Below are 12,099 nucleotides of genomic sequence, written 5' to 3'. Positions count from 1 at the left end.
ATAAGAGTTCTTCAGACGAGGCATAAATTAACAAGGAATACTCAAAAGTCAACAATAAAACCAGGGCTGACTGTCCCCTTCCCATCTGCATTACGGCATGATGCGCACTGTGAAACATTCTTGGGTTTTTACAACCCACTGACAGTAGCAGCACAATGTGGCTAGCCATAAAAATGTCTGCCAACCGGGAGAGGAGGGCTTTACGCTCCTCGGATTTATGGTTTCTCCAAGCTTACCAGGATGACACTGAAAGAATTATAGAGGAGATTATTTAAATTCAATAAGCAGAGAGACACAGAGCAGGGTGTCAAATTTAAGTAGGATCCAAAACACCTCTTCTCTGGCATGAAACCGGACTGGAAAAAGAGTTCAGAGGTGGACTAAAATGTCAAAAACGCCGGTGGAACAAAAGCCCTACTGTGTTATAGGTAAAACTATATACCGAGTTTAAGGCCAAAGATCACAGGTGTGAATGAGCACTGACGTGTGCTGTACTGTAAATAGCATGACGTGTTGAATTTACTCGAAACAACGCAACAAACAGGCAAGACAACACGAGTGATGAGTCTGCTGATCTAAGGCGTTGTTTACTCTGGCATCATTTACTTCTTTTACCACTGACTGATTCCTGCCATTACAGGCTCATTAAATCCCAGGATAAACAGTATGTTCTTACTAATGCGCCGTTAAATGGGAGAATTAGTTAAGACTTGCAGTTTACCCACTCCTGAAAATGAGACCATGGGGGTCATGGCGAGGAGTGTCACTGGTAAAACCTGATGTGTCAGTTTCCACCCGAAGAAAGATCATTATTTTTATGTAATGTTTCTGCTTGCCAAACCTAAATGTGGACCATTCCAGGAAGATGTTGGATAAAAGATCGAGAATCGAGTTGGTAGAAGCTAATTAGTGATTCTACATTGGATGTAACTTCTTTTTTTAAATTAGTTTACATCTGTAAATATGGGCCGATGGACTGATTGACGAGGTGGAGTTCTAGACCCAAATCTCTTCTGGTAGTAAACAGAAACATTTCCATAAATCTGATATATCGTCACCACGAGCAACTGTGGATTATCAATGCAAGAGCTCCAATGAAGTAACACTGACATTTTTCCCATCATTTAGTCTCATTTAAAAACCCTATCCAGTTTGCAAAAGACCACAAATTATATTTTCAAACTAAAAAAGAAGTCCAGTCTTATATATGCATTGAATTCACAGTATTTTAATATAAAATTTCAATCTAATGAGTTTTAGGTGTTGCTCTTTCTTCTGTAGATTTGATGGTGTGAGTAAAACTGGAATGGGCCTGCATTAATCAGCTGTCCTATAGTAACCACCAGCACAGCTGTACTGTACGGTGAACCGGTTAACATTTACGTTCTACGTGCACAAAAGTTTTTGTCACGTCTAGACACAAGAGAAAAAAAAAAATCAGGACATTCACTATAATCTTTAACAAAACGTTTCCCTTCATGCTCAAACACACACAAAGAACACAACATGTAGATTGGTACAAAGAGAGAACACCTTGTATCAAAACATTCAAAGTGGCCTCAGCTTCCCCTTCTTTTCTGTGCTAATTACCTCTCTTCCATCTCAATCAATAAGATGCAAGGTGATTGTCTGGTTAACATTCTCCGTACATCCTTCATCAAACCAGCTGCCAAGCGCTCTCTTTCTCTCCCCCCTCCCCTCCCCCTTTTCTCTGTCTCTTTCCCAGTCTCTTTCTCTCATGCACACGCATTTCCTCCAGGGGACGAGCTGGAAAGGGGTACAGCAACAGCACACTCAGATACAATCAGGACCACTGATCTAATTCCCTCTTGTCCATCTACACACACATTCAATTTGTTAGGACGCTTAGAGGAGTCTCTGGTGAGGTGTTTGTCTGACTTGATCTTTCTGGCAGCGGGCCTCACGGTTTCAGCTTAATGTGAGTGCAAGTGTGTGTGCGTGCACAAATCCAATACGTATCAAGATGTGTTTCCAGCATGTTTATATGCTGAATATTCCCCCCATACATTGGCCTTTTCACACCATCACCAAACTGCATTAAGGGGAAGACAATCCAATCCAAGAAAAACAGCCCCGGAAAGTTTCACGGCCAAGAGCAACACGAGGAGCAGATGAGAGGTCTCTCTAAAGTATGCCTCTAATATCGAGTCAGTGGTCAACCTTTTAATAGTGCCGCACATTAAAGCCTTGTCGCTGCGTGCCAGCCTGCCTGCCTGCTGGTCCACCAACAAGGTGACTTCCCCTCCCTCAGAGAAGTATATAGGTCATTTGCTCTCTCTGCTTATGAAACCAGAGCAGACAGGCCAGGCTGCAGTGACTGTGCACCAACGTCTGCCAGTAGCCCAGAACTAAAAACGAGCAGCCAGACATTCCCAAATCAGCCTGTTTTAGCAGTGCTATAAGCCTACAGTTTGCACATACAGCACATACAAAGAATATTAGCAATTTTGTAACAATTTTTATAAGCTTACAGTAGATGCAATTACAGCCCCTAGCTGAAACCAAAATGGGGATATAGTGGTTATATTTTGTGTGTGTGTATCTGACTACTGGGCCACAAGAACAAAACAAATGAATGACTTTCCTTTTTTAGGCCTGCCAATTTAGTGGTTTGAAATATTAAGTGGTCACAGTTTATGTCTGCTTTGATGAAACTTAAATGATGATGCGCGACTTGGTGAAATGTCTTGTTAAAGCTAGATGTCTAAAGTGTTAATTCCCACAGCCTCGTGTCACATTTCATCATGAAAACAGACAAAAAAAAAACAGAGTCAGAAAGCAGAGTTAATGGTGACTCAGTACAGATGTTCTTTTTTGGGGGGGGTATCCCTAATAATAGTTCTAAAACAATGCACAGGATGATTATTTCTGCAAAAAGTTCTGCAGGCAACTGCTGTGATCCGGGAATGGGACCTTTTTTTTTCTTTTCTTGACCCCTGTCTTCTCTATTTCTGGGTACAGTCTCAGACTAACTCAATGGGACTGACTGCACAGATCAAAGGTCTCATTCTTCGCTCCAGTTGCTTTTTTTCCCTTCTAACTGAAACCCCAGGGCAGCAGTTTCATTGTTTTCAGTGTCCTTTCATCTTAAAAGATAACACACAAAGCTAACAACTGATTTAGTTGCTGTGTATTTCCCAAGAGGGCCCAGATGAGTACGAGTACACAATGCCCGATTCTTCCCACCAAAATGTACAAACAGAAATGTGTGTCTTCTACTTGCTCTTGCTCCCTCCTTATCAGACCAACGTGCTGCTTGGGGAAGATATTAATGAAAAAACCAAAAATGAAAAGAAGCGTGTTATCTTGAAGGCAGAGAAAAGCCCAGTGCGCCCACCAAACTGTGTGTAGACCAAACCGCAGGACAGATGTTGCTCAAATTGGCCTCGTGGTTTGTTTTTTTGGGGGGGTTTTTTTACGAGTAATTCGGATGTCACACTGAGAGCATTCTTCAAATGATTCAAATATCTCCACCCTCTCTCAGCTGCAGCAGGAATGCTCAGTCATTAAGAGCTACGGCCAGGAAGGATGGTCATTTTAGCCACAGATTTATCAGAATCCGGAAAACTGATAATGACTCTAGTCACTCACAGCTGGTCTCTCTTTTTTTATCAGCGAGTCTTCTTTGGCCCAAGTGCATATCCTCCGATAGCCATAAAAAAGGTTAATACAGGTCACAACAAAGGGGCAGCAATCATTTGACTAAGGCATAACAAGAACAATTAGTTGCTATAGAAACCACGCCGTTGAAGAAAACGAACGAACGAGGGAGACATATAGAGGAAGTCCAGGGGGCCGGAGTTATTCTGGGTTTATCAAGATAACGTCATTATGGGTGAATAACTGGGCACGAAACGGCTTTATGATGGACGACAGCGAGCCTTCGTGGTTAGAAATGAACCCTGTGACCCGCATGCTGTAAGTACATTAGCATGACAGCGTCAGTAAACAAGCGAGTGAACCACAGACAGGGCACTGTTTTACAGAGAAACAATGTCCTCATCATGCATGTTACACTGCCTGTCGCACACAAACACGCGTGTGTGCTTAACTTTGTTTACACCGCTGTACAGCCGGCCGCCTACTGTACAGATAAATGCGCGCGTTTGTGCGTGCGCGCGTGCAGATGCACTGACTCGCTCATTCTAGAGGCTGTTATCACAGGGATAGTTCAGATTAAGTGCCACAGCCTCCCTGAACCTGCCCTTCATGAAAGAGAAGCATCCTTGACTCTGGAAAGAGAAAAAAGGGAAAAGAAAAAACAGCTTCCACGGTACAGTACCTCTCTACAGTCTGGCCTACAATATTTATGTAATACACACCCTGGCATGCTGAAAAACCTTAAGCTAGACCAGTTCAAAGAATATTTATGTAACGCATAACTTGGCATGTTGGGAAAGGTAAAGGTAGATTAGTTAGAAAGAGGACGAAATGGCTTACATAACCATGAGCAGACAGTATAAACATTAGGCTGACACCCACTCGCCGCCTCTCAAAGGGAGAGAGGTCTTATGGGTAGTGTTAATGAGCCACGAGGGATTTATTTTTCCTGGTGAAGGTGACCCTGGCATTGGGCAGAGAGTACCTGAGCATACAGAAATATGAGATTTCCTCTTTGCTAGGCTTGTGTTACACATGTGTTAAGGTTACAGTATAATCTACTCTGACTGCTGCTTTTGGTTAAGAAAGAGGAATCAGCCTTAAGATGTTTAGCACACCTGTGAATGTTTATTGCCTTTTCTTTTTTCTTGCTACATTACAATTGATAAAGAGTCAAACTACAGGGCTTATGTGAGTATTTCACCAGCCAATAATTTGTATTATGTCAGCCGTGTTTGCATTCCTCATGTTAAACCCAAAGCTGTCATGTTGTCTCACCTCCATGGATTATTCCCGCAAACTTTAGGTGACCTTACCCATAAGAGCGAAATCACATTTATCTTCCTTTTAGAAATCCACTGTTTTGACTGTAAACAAAGCCGTAGAAATGCAGACACGCACGCAGACACTCCGCCCTCTTAAGGTGTTCATACCGCCTTGGTCGACGGGAGGATACAGACGACGCTATCGTTCTGATCTACACAGTATCCAGTTTGGACTCAACATGTCTGAAGCTGTACCTGTTTTCAAATTCCATAAACAACTTACAAACATCAACATCACAGATGCTTTTTTTGGCCCAACTTTAACCTTTTCTTCAGCGTGCAGCTGCAGCTGAACGGCCCAGAGGCTTTGTTTTTACACAAGCAGTGGGTACCTTTAGAGCAGCGGGAGGATAACTCACCGGGTTTAGAGTGGCCGGAGCGGTTGAGCATTTCAACCTCATCTTAATTCCTCACCGTCGCCCGCATTGAATGAAATTAATCACCTGAGATATTTTGGCTAACTAGTAAAGCATGGGGGCATGAATCTCAGAAAGATGTGGCAGGCTGTTATTATCTGGTGAGGAGGATTATCATGGCTGGAAACTCCCGTAATTCGTGCCTGCCGAGGACAGAGAGGGACTGATCGCATGCATCCAGTATAAAATTAGACACTGGGAAGCCAGCGGATGCCCAAAACTTCATTCATGCTTTTTATATGTTGCACATATGTACCTTTTACATCAGATTTTAGGTATCCAAATTTCTGAGTACTTCTCCTGAACCAAAAACTCAGGCTTCAGGCTACACACATTTCTTTATATGGTGATCTTCTTGCATTCACAATCTAACTGAGTTGTATTATAAGCAATTAAATTATTCCAGCATGCAAATAACTGTCGGTGTGTGGTGCTACCATACGTTTGTTTGGTGACAACAGGAGAAAAAAACAAACAAAAACATTTTACTAGCTACATTACCTTTCATGTTTTATGATAGGAGATGACATTTAAGCACATTTTCCACACTTACACCTATTTACAGCACAGGGTAAATATGTCGTGCGTCAGGTAGCGAATGTTTTATTTACCGAGCTGAGATGTGCTGCTGTTGTCTTTGTTTCTGTGAATATTTGTGCTGCTCGCTCAGATCAGGCTTGAACATTTATGGGTGGGTTTGAGAAGTTGCCAGTTTCCACTCAAGCAAGTGAAAATATATTACTTGGTTGCAGGGCTTAGCGCTGTCGCCTCACAGCAGCGAGGTCCTGGGTTCAAATCCGCCAGCTGGCCGGGGCCTTTCTGCGTGGAGCTTGCAAGTTCTTCCCTGTGCTTGCGTGGATTTCCTCCGGGTACTCCGGCTTCCTCCCACAGTCCAAAGGCATGCGTTTTAGGTTAAATGTTCAGTCTGAATTGGCCGTGAGTGTTGAATGGTGGTCTTTCTCCGCATGTTAGATAGACAGACTGGCAACTTATCCAGGATGTAATCTGCCTTTTGCACTATGACAGCTGGAATAGGCTGCAGCCCTCCCACGACCCTGAACCGGACAAGCGGTTAAGAAGATGGATGGATAGCTGCATAGTGTTTTTTATTTAGGAACCTTCACACCAACCAAAGGATGAGTTAGCGTTCACGGGGTTAAGGTGCTGCCCCTTGGCTGGCTTCCTGAAGCTGACCAATCAGAATAAAGCTGACCTTTAGAAACGATGGCCTAAGGAGCCCTGAGCTAATATTGCCTCTTTCCAGGCAGAGGCTCAGCTCAGGAGCTGCATAACAGGCAGAATGAGTTAAATAATCTTTTCTCTCTTTTCCACTCTCCTCTCACCCAGACTGGTTGAGGCAGATGGAGAGCCTTCCTGAGCTCGGTTTGCTCTGCGTTTTATTTCTGTTAAGATTTTTGTCGCCAAGCGCTTACTTGAGGTAATTTTTCTCTCTGTATCGCAAAATTACTTTACATTACGTCAAAAAATGTATTTAAATACATTGAATAAGTAAGGATTTTTAAAAGAATAAACTGTAAATCATTTCATAATATGCAAAACAACTCACTTTCTACTGCTCACCTTCACACGATAGCAACCCTCAGGTATATACCTCATCCAATATTAAGTCTTGTTGTATTTGTATTCATATTATGTCACTATATTTATGTTATCTAAGTCTTTTTATGTGCCATGTGAGGGAGTATTGCTTAATTTCATAATTTCATTATGCTTGCATAATGAAAATAAAGAGTCTTGAACTGAATCATGCAAAGCCACAATTGTGGAGTCCCAGAATAAAAAAAACGAGTATTATATGTTACCCTTAAAGTCTTTGTGAGCCTTGGTGAGCTGTATTCGCATGCATGCTTTTCATACTTTTCAAACTGTACATTAAAAAGTTTAGTGTAGCCGTGATAAAATTCATCTTTACATAATGCTACACGAAAAATAGACAGTTCCTATAGAGTTTAAGGGGTCAGCACACCCACTCATTCATTTGGCCACACGCAGTCCACAGAGTTCACAGGGTAACGCGCAAAGCTTGAACCAGGCCAAAGAGGTCCAGGACTGCAAGAAGCTTAATTTAGATGCATCTTGCATCCCCTGCCTTAGAAATGATGTACACGGACAACGGTTGAGCAGAAGTTTGGGTCCAAGTCCCACATCTTAAAAACTTTCTCCACTTGGAGTGTTCTTTTTCAGACTTGAGTGGACTCGCCTTCAGAAACCTGTAAAATGTATTTTTCAATAACCCCGCAACAGAAAACAAGGCAACAGCTTTTACTATGCTGAATTTATTCAGACAAAACAATCCTACTATTCATTTGTTGAGCTCTGCAGCAGCTTTGGCAAACCACCTCCTCGAGTCTTGCAGCATTGTCTTTAAAGCACTGGAGAACTTAAGTTCCTCACGTGCTCCTCACACCAATCTGTTGCCGCTTCGCTAATTTTCTGGTTTTGAGCTGCCAGTTTTCAAAGCTGCTCTGGACTGGAATCAGAAAACAGCCACGAAACAGCTGGGAACACAATTCGGCTGACATGTTGAGAAACTTCATTGTTGGGCATCAGGTTGACTTCCAGACATGGGAAATTGAGAAACAATGCAAACAAGGGGCCAGCGATAAACACAAAATGTTCAGCACACAAAGGAACATGAAATTCCACGATTAGAACCCGAACTCGCATTTCCCTCCCCAACCTAAACCTATGTGATAACAGCAAAAATAAGCAGGACAGTGGGCTTAAATCTAACTAAATACACAAAGGGGAACCTGTTTTCGTCACCTTTGTGAAGCACGGCTCAGGAATGACTTGAATCAAACTCACTTCCACGAAGAAAAACACAAATGGACCACTTCAAAGTCACGCTGATAAATCTGGTTTTGTTACAGAAGCAAATCCTTTGATTTCAGTGGCATGAATAAACTCTAGCCCCGACCTCCCTTGATGTTCATGTTTCAGCTTTATTTCCTGCTTACTGTGCTCTCTCTCACTCTCTCTTCCACCAACTCCGAGCAGTACCTGGCTCCTTACGTACTATTTGTCTATAGCCAGATTTGGGCCCCGTTGCCTGCACAGGAAGTGACCTCCAAACTCAGCTTAGAGGCCCTAGGACAAATGAGAAAAACAAATCCCTAGACAGGGAGATTATCTTTAAGGGATCAGCTCTGACCTGAGCCACCTCCATGCCACAAACTCATTAACCTCTGTTCTCCACTTTCTAGCAACAGTTAGTACGCAGCTGACTCCTGTTTACATTGACCTTCCTGTGAGCAAGAAGGGTCTACCGAATAAAATTAAAGTATATCATAGGCCAAAGGTTGGCATTTCAACTCTAAAGCATGTAAATGTAAAAGAACTGAGCTTGTGAGTGCAGAGAAATGAAATGTGCCAGACAATATTTTATTCAAGAGATGACCTTTTCCTTTCCCTTGTGATACAAAAAGGCCTCACTCTGAATGTAGGTTAATGTACACTGGCGCTAACACATGTTGCCAGCAACCCTACGCATTGGCTGTCACATGTGATCATCCTTAACACCCACCAGTCATTTACAATTCTGCCAGGACAAACGTGTCAGATGAGCAGACAGCGAGTCCAGTGTATGTATGCGAGGGGAAATGCTGCACACACAAACCATAGTACATTAAGATATATACTGAGGGATAGAGTTAGCAATGGGGCTGTCAAGTGGATCTATTTAGGGGCTTTATTGTATGTAGAGCTAATAGTCAAGCGGCTCACTAAAGTCACAGGGTATGAAACCTCAACCTCAAGAAGCTGGCTGTGCACAGGAGCCAAAACCAAGTCTGGGGTTGGCCGAGATCCAGGTGGTTAACACCACAGCTTACATTCTGCATGTCGGCTGCTGTGAGCTGCTCTCCAGTCAGTCAGCGTTTCTATAGCATCTGACAGGTTCAAAAGCAGAAGAGCAGTCTTACGAACTGCTAGGAGTCTCCTTCCTGCCTGCTTTCAGCCACTTAGTCAAACTGCTCCAGACAGCAACAATCAGGAGCCAATCAGGTAATGAATGCATATGGATAGAAACAACAACAGCAGAACCTCACATATTTTCTTTAGGCTTCTATGCACTTAGGAGCAGTTCAACAAGGTAGTCGGTTAGGACAGTTTCCATATTTCACAGTTTTGTGTTTCTTTTTTCTTCTCCAAGACAATAAGCTAATGCACATTAACCAAAACTGTCAGCGGATACAATGAATAGTTCAAAGAATCATGTCTACAGTTTGTCCAGGAGCGCTGAGCCTGCTCATTATAAATGTTTACTCCCTAAAAGGTCAACTTAACAATTCGGACTTCACAAGTACAAAAGGTCCCATACATTTGGTACACATGAACACACACACACACACACACAATGTTGGTGTTCATCTCCAAAGGATTACAGGCCCAGATGGTCTCTGGATGAACAATGCAACACCTGCTGACGGACATAGTGCAATTAGGTTCTCACATTAAAAAAAAAAACTACAGCAAAAAAGGAGAACCTAAAGTGAATCATCAAAGGTACACATATGCTTGTGCTGACTAATCTCACTCTTGGCTAATCTCTGCATGACTACAACCCTAACCACGGCTTAATCCGACACCCAGTTGATCTTTGATCAAGGTCAACCCCTAAAACCTAAAACCAATGGACGCCTAAGTCTTCTGACTCTCACTCGGTAACTTTATTCACATTCAGCGAGCATCTGCAGCAAAGATAAAGAAGTATCGCGTGTCATGTTTGTGAAGCTGTCTCACCTTGTTCCTGCTGTTATGCTATAAAATGTTTTAAGCAGCGTGACAAACAGAAAACAAATACTCTCTGATTTCTCATTTCAAACAAAGTGAAACTTGACCAGACAGGCTTTAACGAAGAGGAAACAGAATAGCTGAATGATTTCACTTAATACTGTTTTCATGAAAAAAGAAATACGAGGAGCTCAGCGGTGCAGGTGTAATTACACGATTCAGCAAATCAAGCATATTTACCTCTTGCATCTCTATCATGCACCAGATGCACCCGGCCATCACTGCCCAGTGCCCGGACTTGCTCTAACACCAAAGTCTATTTAACATGTTGCACAAAGAGATGTGTGCTTGCTGTGTGCAGAGACTACGATGAGGAGTGGGAGGGTGTGAGTGGCTGAAAAATCAAGGGACACTGTTTTTACCCACTGTTATCAGCATACATCATCGCTGCACTTACACAACCTGTAACACGCATGGGATCCCAATTTCCTGTTCAAAACAAGAGGTTAAAAATAACATCAGTCATTGTAACCTTGGCTCAGGTGAGACTGGCTTCACAGGTGTAGGTGACTATAGATCTATATTTAATAAGGTGAAAGATTTGCAGTGGTGCATGTGGCTGCCCTTTCAGAGCAGGCGCTCGTGTCACCTTTTATGGCCAGCCACTTCCGGGGACGATGATGAGTGATGATGAGGCACAGGAAAGGAAAATAAAAGGTTAAAAAAAATTCAGTTCAAGCTAACCACAAGATTGAACCTATTTTAAATCAATCATTTTAAAATTATAAGTGATTTTGGATAAATTTCTTATAACATAAATAATTGCCCTGCAATTAGGTGAACATTGTGGATTTCAGTTTTTCAAATAAAAAAGGCAAACAGTTTAGTGTCAAAAATATAGTGCAAGTTTCCCCTTGTTTGTATAAGCCTAGCGTTGCCAAAGGGGGGGGGGGGTGCGGTTATGGACCTATAAGCTGTTTGCCCATTGACATTATAGAACAAAGACAGAAGCTACTAACGACCAACCTCCAGAGCAGAAAAATGACTCTAACATTGAGTATTAAATATGGTACACTCATTGGCTAATGGCTTATGATTGACAATTTGTTAGCCAGTGAGCAAGTGCTCTTACAGTATCATGCCCCCCCTCCTCGTCACATCTGCTTTTTATTCTTTTTGTAATTTCATAGATGGCACTACTCTCACAGCTTCAAAGCTGCACTTCAAAAACCAACAGGTACGTAGTTATCATGACCATATGTGCATATTTTATACCGTCTATGAATGTAGCATGCTAACCTAGCTACCTAGTGTTACCTAACTTAGCGCTCCACGCTTTTTCATTAAACGGTAGCATCTGGCTCACAGAAGTCATTAGCTTCAAAATGTAGATTGCCAGCCTCGGGACACGTAAAGTGTGTGTGACACCGAAAGACTGAATGTTACTGTATAGATAAGAGAAACCTGGAAAGCAAAAAACTACTACAGCCATAATAAATGAAAGCATCTGCACCAAAGATGCAGTTTTTTTTTTTTTTTCAAATTGAAAAGCCTATCTGTGGTAAACACCATATCAGGTATTACAGATTGTTCTTTTGGTGTTTAAGTGCAAGAGAATTTTGAAATAAAACATCCTCTACAGTATACAGCGCCCAGAAATTTGAAGTCAGAGCTTAACCAAATAAAAACAGCAAAGATTCTCATGCGTAGTCACACTCACTTCACATCCCATCATTTTAATATCAATCATTTGGATTTCTGACAGTTTTTAGTGAAAACAATAAAATAATTATCATTAAATATTTAATTATTTTGGTATAAGATAAGATAAGATGACCTTTATTAGTCCCACAGGTGGGAAATTTGTTTTGTTACAGCAAAGTGCAAATATATTTCATTATAAATCTCATATATTGCCAAAATATAATTCACTTGAATTATATTGGATAGATGGATGGATGGATAAGTTGTCATACAGTTTA

General features: G+C 41.9%; 1 protein-coding gene across 2 annotated transcripts in view; it reads right to left on the bottom strand.

The window, feature by feature from the left end:
* Positions 1–12,099, bottom strand: part of nr3c2 (nuclear receptor subfamily 3, group C, member 2) — an 87,743-nt gene that overhangs the window by 41,164 nt on the left and 34,480 nt on the right. The gene's annotated exons all lie outside the window — the stretch shown is intronic.

The sequence above is a fragment of the Oreochromis niloticus genome, linkage group LG6, assembly GCF_001858045.2.
Source record: "Oreochromis niloticus isolate F11D_XX linkage group LG6, O_niloticus_UMD_NMBU, whole genome shotgun sequence".
NCBI classification, from domain to species: Eukaryota; Metazoa; Chordata; class Actinopteri; order Cichliformes; family Cichlidae; genus Oreochromis; species Oreochromis niloticus.
The sequence above is the reverse complement of the archived record's forward strand: the minus strand, read 5'-3'. Positions and strand labels throughout refer to the sequence as shown.